Raw genomic sequence first — 12825 nt, forward strand, 5'->3', positions numbered from 1 at the left:
CATATTCAACCAACTTAGATTAATTAGTTTGGAGTGATCCTACTACAAAAGGCGTGCTTTTTAGCGCTTTTCAGCTTTTTTTCGACACATAAAAGCATCGCAAAAATCTTTCTTGACGCTTCTAAAAACCATCGAAAAACGTGAGTCGAAAATTTTTAGACACCAAAAAAGCGTCGTGAATCTCGACGCTTTATTATGTCCAAATTTTTATACGAAGCGTCGCAATTTGCCACAGTTGGCGCACTTCCTTAACTTTGGCGACGCTTTTTCACGTCAAGACTCTCAAAATTGGTGACGCCTTTCTATGTTTAAATTTTCATACATTTGCTAGTTAACATTTTGGCAACGTTTTTCCAGTCCATATTTTCTAATTTGGGGACGCTTTTTCTTGTCTAATTTTTTTAAAAAAATATCTAGAATACCCAAATATTTCATTCACTAATAATTATTTCTAATATACTAATTAAAAAAAAATAAAAATACATGTATAATAAATTTATGCCAAATTTTTTTTATTACATATAAATATATTATAGCATATGTACAATATCTCATAGTAATGAGTTTTCTATTACAAGAAGTACAATTCCAACTTATGCTTTATTCATGACTAATTGTAGTGGAACAAATTTGGAATCACTAATTGAAATCTTTAAATAGCTTAAATATATCTTCATTTCATCCTTGAAATATTGCAGCATTAGTTGTCAGTTTCTCAGTATTGCAATATCCTAACTCAAGCCAATAGCCCACCAAAATCAAAAATGGATGAAGGTCAGTACTAGCAGCTCACCAACTATAAAATAAAAAATGGATATAGAATTGCATCCGTGAAAAGCCCCACTTTCTTCACATCAAAAGCCTCGGCCATAGCCAAAGCATCTCTAACAGCATAAAGCTCAGCTGCTAGCGCCGTGACAGTGTTGTATTTGCTGGAGAAACCTAAAAACCAAGTCCCATCATCATTCCGAATCACTCCACCACCAGCAGTAACATTAATCCTCCTCCAAGAGCCATCTGTATGGATTCTTTTGAACCCAGGGACAGAATGCAGGCATTAGCAGTAGCTCCATCCTCACCAGAGGGAGGGTGGAAGACAGAGACAGCAGACTGAGAGGAACCAGCAATCCCAGCAGAGATAGGGATAGTAGCAAAATTAGAATACTGACAACATCATCGAAAATAAAAAACAACAGCAACAACATTGCACATCAACAGTAGCAAGGTCGACAACAGTGTGATCAGCGTCCTGCAACAAGAACAACATCAGTCATTTCAACTAATGACACAAATAAAATTAGAAATATATATGAATACCAGCCAATTACAATGATTCAAAAAGAAACCACACCTAAGACTTTAAAGCAATAACTAGAAAACCACCTCTGTTTTTCAAATCCTCACCATTCATTAAAACCTAAAAATACAAATTTTATCGCAAAAAAAGCAAACACAACCCAAAATTAACAAAAGTTCACAATAATAAGAACATAGAGAGTGGAAACAATGGACCAAGCAAGTACTCCAAATTAAACAAGCAGCATATATAGTTAAAACAAAAGCAATATTTGACCAAAATTAATGCAAATCAATATCACGATAATAGTGCCCACTTGAGATTATGATAAAGAATTCAGACAATCCACCTCAAGAATCAGGTGTTGCAAAAATAGATCACCAATAATAAATTACGTCAAAGAAAAAAAAATTAGAAATAAAAAATTCGTATTAATTATATAAACTAAAAATCGCAAAGATATACATTCAGCAATTATTACTCAATTATTACTCTGAAATAATTGGAGTACAAAATCAATTAAGACAATAATAATGTAACACTGCAGTGGATAAGGAAGCGATCAATGGCATGGGAAAGCTGTTCGACAACCCTCCTTGTACCATTAGAGATGTGTACGAAGGGGATCTGCTACGAAGTGTTGAATGATCAGATTATTAAGCCTGGCTCACGGTGTTCTTCTGAGTAGTTTGTTAACTGTGGATCTTGTGTTTTTGATTTTGTATGAATTAATCCCCAGTCTCTCTGTCTAAGTATCTATAGGAAGTAGTAGTTTGATTTGGTTATTTAGATGGAAGGCTAAACTCTGACTCTAAGCTGTACTGGTTTGTCTGTTAATTAATTAAATTTACCTCTTCCTTAAAAAATACCTAGAGCTATCAAATTAAAAAAAAAAATACAGTTTCTCAAGAAACACGCTCAATCAAACAACAAATCTGATTTTCAGTTCTGAACTTCAGCTCTGAATTCAGTTGTGAAATTCAGCTCTGAATTCAGTTCTGAAATTAAGCTCTGAATTCAGTTCTGGATTTTAGCTCTGAAATTCAGCCGTGAATTCAGTTCTGAAATTCAGCTTTGTCACGCTTGAGGATCAAATTAGTGGAAGGCATGATTGATTGCTAGCTTGGTTTGCTTTACTGGTTTGCTATCGCGCTCTTCCGAACATCTTTATTCTTGACAATGCCTACTTCTGCGGAAAATAAAAAAGGAAAAGTTTGAAATTCAAAGTGACATTTCTTTAGCTTTATTCGAATCAATCCCTGCACCTACCTACAGCAATTTACAACATATTTACCAAGATACACTCTAAACCAAATTCCTTTTATTTGATGCCTACATGACCTTTTCTATTCTTCTGGGTACTGAGCTATAATGCAGCTACTAAGATGATACACTTGAAGATTTACAAAAAAGAGAACAAAGTAAATCATAATTTGCAAAAAGTTCATAAATTATCATACTATCAGGCATTAGCAACTACAACAACAGAGTCATATATACACATTGAACTTTAAGTTACCTTTCACTAGGACAAAACTCCAGTGCTGCAATGGATGTACTCCGGTGCAACCTCTTACTCCATTGACTGACCCTCTTTGTTTATACTTCAACTACACACACATCACCATCTTTACTTCACCTGTCAAAAAGGAAAAATAGTGTTTGAAGGAAACTCATCAGTTAAACCCCCAATAAGCATGTCAACAAATCAATAGAAGACAATACTTTATACTGCTACGGTAATTACTCTTTTGCTCAGCATTATTTTATTTGACTCAGCTCTCTAAATTTTAATGACGGAGAGGACGGGCTATATTAATGTTCAGTGCACGACACTATTTTTGTATTGAAATGAGGCAAAGAACCTCTAAATTGTAAGGATAAGCTTTTGAAATATTGTAGTTTTCTAATCAATATTTACCAGGAAAGAAACTGATTTGAAGCATGTTCCTTTAAGACAAGTAAACAAAATCTAAAAGATTCATGAATGATCTCTCCCTCCTAAATAGTATCATACTGAAAGAAGTATTTGCACATAGTTACATACATAACACAGAAAGCTAGATGGAACTAGGCTATAACAAACAAAGGCAGTAAGAGCAACAACACTACAATATCAATTTTGAGAATAGTTAGAATTAGCTAGTAAGAGTAAAATCCATCACATGGTAATTGAACCAATACATGAAAAAACAGAAAGCGCACAGCAATTTGATGTGATTAGAGCTTAGATGCATGTGAGAAAATTCTTTAGAGTTTAGGTCCTTACAAGGCAAGATATTTTCCATCTTGGCTGGTGGTTAAAACCGAAGCAGGCTTTACAAGCAGTTCTTATAACCAATTCTATTCCAAGTACTCATGTCCCAAACAACAGTCATTGGTTTAGTCTTAGCCTTAGCTGTATTTAGACAAATATAATTTTAGTTTACAACTCTAGATAATTTTAAAAAAAATTCCCAATAACGTAAATAACTTTGCATCACCTAGAAGCTTATTTACCTCTTTGAACAGTGCAAAATAGAAAAGGTTTAGTTCCATCCTTTGAGAAGCAACATAATTCAATCTTTTCATTCTGCACAAGAAACTTACATATCAGCAGCCCAAGTTATCAAAAGTCAGCACATATGAATTTCCTATGAATAATTAAGACTAAACCAAAGATGAATTAAATTCAATTAGAACTAATTAAAAAATTAACAAAAAATCAATCAAACCAACAATTAAATACATTCAAAAGGAAGATGTCGTTTTAATAACTAATAATGGTTCTTTTTGCTTCATTTCTTACTGGCTTCACAACTTCTCTTTATAAATTACTTTTCAATTTCCAATTCAATTGATGGACTCGAAAATTCTTGTAAATTCACACATGAAATCTGGCTATGGTATTTCTTATAACCATAAATATACCCAAATTCAAAAGTAAACCGCAAATGCTCATCAATTCGAATATATATAGCTATGCATGTCTATATCCTTAGTTGGTTTTCTCGATTACAAGAACTCTCCTAAAACATAGACGTGCCTCAAAGTTTGACACAACAACAAGAACACTCTATATATATTATATATATTTGTTGTGCATCCTAAAAAATTATTCATGAGAAAACAAACAAAACTATAGTATCATGCATTTTAATTAATATCTAATCACACCAAAGGAACTTTAAAATAAGATTAAGCAAGACAAATTTAATAGAGAGAGGGCCAAAGAGAGATTGATATTTATCTTGTTGTAATTGGTCTTACAATAAAAATTTTGAGGAAAAAACCTTGTATAAACGGATATAATGATGCGTCTTTAAAGTGATGATTTAACTCTCTCTAACAAAAGTTTTACAACAAAATACCAAAAACAAAAAAAGAAATTCACGAAGATGAAACGAGTATATCAAATTTTAAAAAATAAACCCTTCGTGTGCTCCAAAAATTTTAACAAGGTTCAATAATAGTTATCTGATTAGTGATTAGGATGGGGATATTGAATTATAACACAAGCTAAGATACAAAGACCCTATAATGAAATACAAATATTAAGAACTAATAAGAAACCTGGATTCAAAAAACAAAGAAATATAAAAGAAAAGAAAATGAAAACAGGAAATTACATTGCTCTTCAAAGAACCTGATTCATTTTCTTATAAAAAAATCCACTCATTGTACTAATCACTTATCACATTACAAGGGTGTCAAGCTGTTGCATTATACAATGCAAGGGAAATGTCAAACAATATCACAATTATAGCCCAGATTCCTAAAACTATTGTAAAGTATGTGCTCAATTACAACCAAGTATTCCTAACGGAGAGGTTTAATCTTTTACCACTGACAATCATGTTAAAAGAGAATTTGTGGGTCATATTTTTCAGTATAAGATTCAAAAGGATGATACATATAATAAACTAGCTAAGACATACTATGCAAATCTTACTGTTAACTACATTCCCACAATAATTTGATAAGAGATATTAGTTGCTCTGAACTTAGCTAGCTCAATTCATCCTAAAGAACCATTAATCTCATTCAAGAATAGAATCAAACTCATAAGAACGAAAATCATAGAACTATTAAAAGAAAAACCAATATTTTGATTAATTTCAAAAAAAAAAAAAAAATTTAACAAATAAAAATAAAAATAAAAATAATAATCCCCAAAACCCGTGAAAAAAATTTAATTGTTCGAAATGTTTCAGCAATTACATAATTGAAAACGAAATTAAACAAATAGAAACCCTTAATTACCAATCAAAACATATGATAAATGGGCAAAAAAAAACCCCGAAAAATTGATACTTTACATTCTACAGAAGGAGAAGAATATGACCTTAATTTCGTCAAACTTGTTACCTCAATTTATAGTAGATCTGGAAGTGATGCAAGGGAGATGGAGCTAGAGGTCAAAATCAAAGAAAATTCATATCAGAACAAGGAGATTTAAAAAAAAAAATGATTTGATAGAGGAATTCGAATGATATATTAGCAAAATAACGAACAAATTTATAAATATTAAGAAGATTACTAGAAATTGACGGGCAACGAAAGAAATTTCTACCATTTCAAGCCCAATTCGCTGAACTTTTGCAGTTTTGGGAAGCAAATCAAACTGAATTGAAGAAGTTTTGATGGAATTTGACGAAGAGGTATTCGCCTATTCGGTAATTAGGTTTAGGTTGATGGAGGAAGTTCTAGCGTTGAGTGAGTAATGTACAGTGGGCGAATTGTTTTCATCCAAGTAGCTTCAAATTGAAGCCACGTGCAAGGCATATGACTTTTTAGACGCTTTTCAATTGAAGACACCAAACAGCGTCGAAAAGACACGGGATATAAATTTATTCATTGACGCCTTTGGCACAGCGTCGACCCAAAAGCGTTGAAAAAGCAAGGGAATTGTAGGAATTGAATCTTGTTTGTATGCCTTTTGGGTTGTAATTAATACATGTCACAATAAGATCGAGTAGAGGCCAACACGGGCGGCTTTGGGTTCATGAATTAATCCATAAAATCATCCCTGAATATCCAGTTATGGTTCTTGACCACTATAGAGTTAGTAATTTCTTGGATTATGAATGGGGTATAACCTTCAATTCATGGATCAAATCGTTGTTACCTTTGAATTGTCCCTTTTTGTGGTTGCCTTCTATGATCCATGAACGTTTTACAAGTTCCTAACAAACTTGTTGGCAGTACTTTTTTGTTTCATTACTATATGTCAAATCCAACTTCCTATGATTGTCAAGCATATTCACGTATGTGCACTTCGTATGACGCCTACATTCCCCTTTAGCCTTATCCCATTTTCAAATCTTGTTTCAACATTTGAAATCTCTACGTTGACACATGAACTCCAATTCCATTATTCTTCGAAAATTATGGAGATTTGACAAATATTTCAGCTAGAACATTAGCTGTAATCAATTGTTATGTGTCTTTTTCTTTGTTAGGAGGATTTTTTTATACTCCCTCCGTGTTTTAATAAGTGTTACACTTATCAAATCCGGTTGTGTTTAGTGTTACACTTCCTTTTTTGGCAAAAAAACTATATTAAATTATTATATCTCTCTCCTCACATGGTCCTCGCCCAAACCCACTACTACTTTTTTTTATTATATCTCTCTTCTCACATTCATTACTTTTCAATAAATTCTTAACTCCACTATCTTTCTTTTACAATTTTTTAATACTCCAACTACCCCACTTACCTCTTATTTTGTTAAGTCAATTAAATTTCCTAAAACTATGTGCCGATCAAACTGTAACACTTAAAAAAACACGGAAGGGGTACATCATTTCTTGCACTCCTCTTAGCTTCCAAATTCAACCTCAATCCTTGAAGATTAATCACAAGGTTTTTGGTATCTTCATCATTTCCCTATGCCAAACTCACACAATTGTGTATCTTTGACCACAAATCATTCAACAATTTTAGTTAAGAACATCATTAATAATATAATTAATACATAGTATACATGCAATTCTAATTCCAAGCAAAGGGATTAATTATTTAGAGAATAAATTTATTACTGAAGTGTACTAAATTGTATTTAGATGTTTGCTCTAAATGCTTACTCATATGTTCTAATTTATGATCGACTTATATGTTATAAACTGTTAATTAGACACCCCTTAGAAAAATCAAAACATGTTCTAAAATTTAATTCATATGTTCTAAATTATTTCTCATATGTACTAAATTGTAAAATTTTCAACTATATCTTCAACTAATACTTTCCTACCATGTTCTAAATTTTTACATACATGTTCTAAATTTGCCTTCGCATACTCAAAATATGTTCTACTCAATTCCTTTCCGTAATGTACAAGATTATTGTTCGAACATATGCAATTAAGTTTTGAATGAACATAGAGATAATTACTTAGATTGAACATAAAATCATCCAATGTTTCAGTATTTGCTTGTTGATCCGTAATTTTCAACCTAATATTATGAATTTACAAAAATCAGAATAAGAATTTCGAAAGAAATATGATAACATACACAAATTCAATCCAACTAATCAAGTTCAATAAATTTAACCCAAATATATTAATTTACAATAAAATTGAAAACATATTTTGGAAAGTAAAATAAATTTAAAACATCAAGTTCAAAACTGTTGACAAAAACTAAAAAATATGAACATTCAATACGAAAAATTTATGAAAATCGACATTAACTAAAAAAATTAACATTCAATACGAAAATTTGGAAAAAGTTAGAACACTCAAATTTGAAAAAATTGCATGTGAACAAGAGGAGAGAGAAAGTCAATCTTTAAGAAGAGAGAGAAAGAGAGAAAAACTGCTAATTCAATTCTACGTACAGAAAGAATGAGTAGAACGTGTGGGGTTGGTGAAATAGTAAAATTAACATTCGTATTTTATTACTTGCTTCATTTCTCCATGCACGGAATTTTAGGAGAAATAGTAAAAGTAATAAAATATGAAGGAAGTGGGGTTGGTGAAAAATAAAATATGATAGTTTAGAGGAGAAAGAATATCATAATATTGGGGGGTCCACTATAAGAGAGAAAATTAGTAAAATATTGTGTAATGTTTTCAAAAAAAAAAAAGGAAATGGAGCAAGTTATGAAATATGGCTTAAAAAGTAATTGAAAGTGGAGCAAGTAATAAATTACAGAGGGAGTAACTTTTTTGCCTTCCCACTAGTACATCTAATCTATCGATATGCGTGTCAAAAATTATTCGTTTAAGGTTTTGGGTGTCATTTCAGCCCTAGAGTGTCCAAATTTACCTTGAAATTAGCAAAAAAAAAAGTCTCTTATGCATGTCAAGAAATGTCTCGATTTATGTATTGTAATTTTTTATGTGCTAATAAGTATTCGGTCGAGGTTTTTGTGTCATTTTTTACAAGGATCTAAAGCAAGCTCAAAATTGACTAAACAATAACGAAAATGTCTCTAGAACTTCTTATTAGGTTTGTTTTGTCAATTTTCGTTATTGTTTTTTCATATTCGAGCTCGAAATCTAATTTGTTTACTGATCGAGTGCTAATAATTAGAATATTTGTACATAATTCACATTGTTTAGATAACTATCTCGATCATTAACAAAAAAAACAACACTTTCTAAAAATGATGAACGCCTATGACTACAAGTCTACAATGTACATAATCCATATTTTTCTACGCCTTTGTCAAGAATGTGTATTCTTAGTTTGTATTCCATGTAAACAAGGTATTTATACAACCTAAAGTAAGGGCTTTAACATAGCCCGTTAACCAACTAAATACAATATATACGGGCTTGGCTTAACACCCCCCCTCATGTTGGAGCATGCAAATCACAAATGCCCAACTTGCCAAGTAAATACAAAAATTGTTGCTTGCTTAACGCCTTAGTAAAGATGTCTGCTAGTTGGTCCGTGGTCTTCACATATAATGGTCGAATAATCCCTTCCTGAATTGCATCCCAAACATAATGACAATCAACCTCAATATGCTTAGTACTTACAACCTAAAGTAAGGGCTTTAACATAGCCCGTTAACCAACTAAATACAATATATACGGGCTTGGCTTAACAACCTTTAAATTCATGATTAAAAAAATAAGGAAAGAAGTGAGCGAAAGTAAAGAAAGAGTTGTTTCTGTCTGGATCCGATAACTTGAGAACCCGAACCCGAGATCCTGATACTCCTATCGGCAAGCTGAGAACCTACACAATGAGCAGAAGTTAGCTAACCCCGGGGTGATTCGGGGATAACCACTCCGATGATAAAGTTAGAATCTGTTTAAGAGAAGGTAAGTAAGAGAGAGAAAGTAGAGAGAGAGAGAGAGAGAGAAAGAGTAATTAATGCTTACCATTTAATGAAGCTTAATCTACTATTTATAATAAATTTCATGACAGGTGGCTATAAGACATGCATGGCTTTTCTAGCCAAGTGTCAATGATAAGACTGCCACGTGCCAGGTATTGAAGATCCCACATGGCCGATATGTCTGCTTTTTAGAGCATATCAGCCCTTATCACATATCATTCTGCTTTTTAGAGCATATCAGCCCTCGTCATATATCATCCCATACAACTAGCCCCCCAAGTGAGGACGTTAGATTATTAATCGACGTTCTCACTTTAGGATAATAAATAATTTTAATGTTATGATATGTTTAGGCTTTCTTTTTATATTAGAAAAAATGTGTTATAAATCTATTTGGTTCACTTCTATGTTTCTTGCACTCTGTTAAGCATATTTGTTAAAATATTTATTGTATTGTTCGTGGGTGTTTTACAAGTGAGCGAAAAAACTTCGCATTCTCCCTAAGTGACCTTGTGTACCGATAGGATACAAGGTCTACCTAACAAAAGAGCTGGGAGCGAAAAACTCCGTTTTCCCCCCAAGTGATCTTGTGTACCGATAGGACACAAGGTCTACTTAACAAAAGCACTGGGAGAGAAAAACTCCGTTTTCCCCCCAAGTGACCTTGTGTACCGATAGGACACAAGGTTTACTTAACAAAAGAACTAGGAGAGAAAAACTCCGTTTTCCCCCCAAGTGACCTTGTGTACCGATAGGATACAAGGTCTACCTAACAAAAGAGCTGGGAGCGAAAAACTCCGTTTTCCCCCCAAGTGATCTTGTGTACCGATAGGATACAAGGTCTACTTAACAAAATAACTAGGAGAGAAAAACTCCATTTTCCCCCCAAGTGACCTTGTGTACTGATAGGACACAAGGTCTACTTAACAAAAGAACTGGGAGAGAAAAACTCTGTTTTCCCCCCAAGTGACCTTGTGTACCGATAGGACACAAGGTCTACTTAACAAAAGAACTGGGAGAGAAAAACTCCGTTTTCCCTCCAAGTGACCTTGTGTACCGATAGGACACAAGGTCTACTTAACAAAAGAACTGGGAGAGAAAAACTCCGTTTTCCCCCCAAGTGACCTTGTGTTCCGATAGGACACAATGTCTACTCAATAAAAGAAATGCTAAAACGCAGTCGTTTAGGAGATGAATCGTTTGCTAGGTTTTAAGCGGGAAATATGCTTTGAGGCAGGACACGTGTTATTAATCTATCGATTTGTATTGAAATTTTTACAAATTGTCCTAGCCATTGGATTTCTGACTCAACCGTCACATCAGTTTCTTCCCCTTTCTTTAAAAAAAAAGAATAAATTTTCTCTTTTACTTTCATATCCCATTTTTAAAAAGCAAAAAGTCGATTTAAAACGGAGATTTCAAAGAAAAGGGTTTTCATCTTCACCTCCATCGCTGCCATAGCAAGCAACTGCCTGTTTGACAGTTCATTACTTAGAAGCACAATTGAAGTTCTGCACTTTTGGCGAATAGCTTTAAGGTATTTACATAATTTAATTATTACATACATAGCCTTTTTTTGTTAAAAAAGGATTTGCATGCTTCGTAATTCGATTTTTTTTACATTTTTTTTTAAAAAAATTTCAAGTTAAGATATTAGATATCTAATAGTAGTATTGAGGAAGAACTTCCTTCCCTTAGCACTGTTAGGCGTCGTCTTATTAGACAATCGTTGGGGAAAGACCTCGGCCGTTCTAGAGGGACTGCTTCTTCCCTTTCTAACAATATTGACGATCTGTTTCAGCCGTTATCCCCAGAAGAACAAAAGAAAGCTTTTTACCGTCACAAATTACTAGCCTACTGTGAGAAGGCTACTCGCCCTGTTAACCCTTGTATTCCGGAAGGCACTGAAATTCTTGATATCGAACCAGTTAATGTCCGTTATCATCTAAGGAGCTTTGATAACACACGGTTCGACCAATATGGCTCTAACGTCGGGAATATTGGTGTAAATACCACATCCATGCCAAGAATGAAGCAAACAAGTTATCAGCCTGAGGTTGCCGCCAGGGAAGCTGCATAATCAAGTAAAAATCCTGGGCAAGGTCAAGTGGTAAGTCCTAGTTCTTCCGATTCCGATAAAGAAGAGCGTCCTCCATCTCGGCCTGAAGATCAATCATCTCCTATTCACGAATTTGCAGTAAATTCGATTCTTGGGGATGACGATGATGACAATTCCGATGATGAGAGTAGGGACAATGTTGTTGACTTAACAAGAGAGGTAATTCAAGAGGAGAGATTGGATGAAGAGTACAACTCTGAGACCGATGACAATGATTTTCGGCAACCTCTTGTTTTGTCAAGGAGTAGTAAAGTACGGAAAGCTATAATAAGTGATAAATCCAGAAAAACCGCAATAGAAAAAGATTATTGCCGTCGTGCTAAGCGATTTTATAACCTTCCTAATGGTTATGACCTTTATCTTCCAGCCGCGGGATCCTCTATACTAGATTGCCCTGCTGGCCATGTTGCCGTTTACGCTAAGCATTTTGATTTGGTTTACGGTTTCCCCTTCATCCGTTCGTGGCAAAAATTTTAAAAGCTTGGAATGTCTGTTTAGTCCAGATAACCCCTCCCACAATTCGTGCCGTAATCGCTCTTGTGTGGATTATGCTGTATAGGAATTTTCCCCTAACTCTTAAAATGCTTTTCGGAAGCTGATGACCTTAAAAAGAGATGGCCAATCTGAGGGTTGGTGGTCTTTGTATACTGCTTCTAGGAAATATACAGTTCACCCTAAGTTATCTAGTTGTAAAGGGTGGCAAGACAAGTTTTTCTTTTTATCTGTTCCCGATGATTATCCTATTCGGAGAACTTTTTACCGGCCACATCCTCGATTTGACACTATTCCTGAGAGAGAACTTGGCCGCCATGAACTTAGAGCTGTCAATTATTTTGACATTGTTGAATCCCAGGATGATGAAGGTAGATCTCGCCTTGCTCCAAAGGTGTGGGTTCCTAATGTGGGGTACATTCTCGGCAATGCCCCATTGTCACATGTCGGTCTGTGCTGGACTGACTGTTATGGTATTAACCCACTATTTGTAATTATTTTTATGATTTTACCTTTTGTTGTCTAATATCTATATCTTACCAACTTAATATAACTTTAACCCCCATTTTAATATATATTTGTTAACAGGTGTCGACAAGTTAGATAATAAGCAGCTTGGATTGTCCGGTGACGGGAAGAGT

At 33.9% G+C, this 12825-nt stretch overlaps 1 long non-coding RNA gene across 4 annotated transcripts; it reads right to left on the reverse strand.

Moving 5' to 3' along the window:
- Positions 1-462: 462 nt before the first annotated feature.
- Positions 463-5991, reverse strand: LOC145635953 (uncharacterized). Of its 4 annotated transcripts, none has more exons than XR_014113970.1 (6): positions 5850-5991; positions 5645-5687; positions 3797-3869; positions 3567-3695; positions 2817-2936; positions 463-1249 (listed from the first exon to the last, which is right to left on the reverse strand). It is a non-coding gene; the product is annotated as an uncharacterized LOC145635953 (long non-coding RNA). The 4 variants fall into 4 exon arrangements; XR_014113971.1 differs by having other exon boundaries at positions 3797-3881; XR_014113968.1 differs by having other exon boundaries at positions 5622-5687.
- Between the last annotated feature and the right edge of the window lie 6834 nt (positions 5992-12825).

The sequence above is a fragment of the Chenopodium album genome, chromosome 6 (assembly GCF_948465745.1).
Source record: "Chenopodium album chromosome 6, dcCheAlbu1.1, whole genome shotgun sequence".
NCBI lineage: Eukaryota > Viridiplantae > Streptophyta > Magnoliopsida > Caryophyllales > Amaranthaceae > Chenopodium > Chenopodium album.